A 1,330-nucleotide genomic window follows, 5' to 3' on the forward strand; every position below is an offset into this window, starting at 1 on the left:
GTGGAGAGATTAACCTCTCCATATCTGTGAGCGAGCAGCGACGCCGTGAGCTTACTTGGAATATTACAAATAATCAAACAAACCAAAAAAATAAGCTCAGTTTAAGATGGCACAGTTTCTGCTATGACCGGCAATGAGATGTTATTTCAGTCTTCAGTCGAAAGCGAAATTATTTTAATTTGACGTCTTGGGTTTTCGTGAATGGCGCAAATAAGGAAGGCATCATTCAGCACCATGGAGAGCGTTTGAAAGGCGAGGAGATGAACCAGAGTTCCCTCATTTAATATTTCCTTTTCTACAGTCATCATACGCCGGACTGCTTTCCGAATACTAAAAAAATATTCTCGTCTGACATAGCAATTCATAAAAGATACATTACAGCATTTACAAACTCATAATGGCAAACTATATATATATATATATTTTTTTTTTAATCACCAATATACATATAAAATATTCTAACTTATCACCACAGTGATTCATTTGAGAACAGGAAGGTATTTTATTTCCTCCCTCTATCATGACCAATATCATCTTGACAAAAAGCTCCTTGACTGTATGAAATTGACCTGATGAACAGGTCGTGGCTTAAGCACTCCTTCAGCCAGCGTGTCGGTCGAATAAATCTCACTTAGTAAAATGCAAGCTTTCACTACTTTCACTTCAATCTCCAATGCAATGAGAAGAACAAATAAATGCTACGTCCAAGAGCAAATAATCACCCAATGCACAGACTGCAGTTAGAGATGTTTAGTTGAAAGGCATGTCTTAATATGCAAGGGAACTGACATCTGATGGCAAGGTTTAAAAAAAAAAAGATATCAATTTGATAGAACAGTCAATGTTTCAGTTATATCGATTGCATGTAACTGCATTTTCATCTCCGTTTAAAGGCACTGTGCAGTAATTCATACTTACACGGTAAAATGTAGTCAGTGCTTTTCAAGAAAACGTTTCATCTAAGACAGACAACTTTCTACCTGTTGATTCCACGTTCATGTCTACTGCGAGAAAGTTTCTGTTTCAAGAACTACGATCCATAAATCGAATGAAACTATGATCAAATGTACTGGAGAAAGAAAGAAAAAAAAAAAAAGCTTGTAAGACCAACAAAAAAAATGTAGACCTGCCACAAAACTGGAGAAAGTAACAGAAAACCATTGTATGCAAATGCATGGTAAGGCACATACCTGCACGGGTTAAAAATGATTGAATGCATATTCAGATATTAATATGAAAGGCTACTGGAAAACTCACAGTCACTCTTAAATTAACAAGGCATGTGGCCTACCTCCGGAGACTCATCTGGAGATCCAAAGATTTCAGCAAA

At 36.5% G+C, this 1,330-nt stretch overlaps 1 protein-coding gene across 1 annotated transcript in view; it reads right to left on the reverse strand.

The window, feature by feature from the left end:
• The window catches only part of LOC103373958 (protocadherin gamma-A11-like), a 15,439-nt gene that overhangs the window by 11,965 nt on the left and 2,144 nt on the right, over positions 1-1,330 (reverse strand). The gene's annotated exons all lie outside the window — the stretch shown is intronic.

This window comes from Stegastes partitus, unplaced genomic scaffold (assembly GCF_000690725.1).
Source record: "Stegastes partitus isolate 25-593 unplaced genomic scaffold, Stegastes_partitus-1.0.2 Scaffold2105, whole genome shotgun sequence".
NCBI classification, from domain to species: Eukaryota; Metazoa; Chordata; class Actinopteri; family Pomacentridae; genus Stegastes; species Stegastes partitus.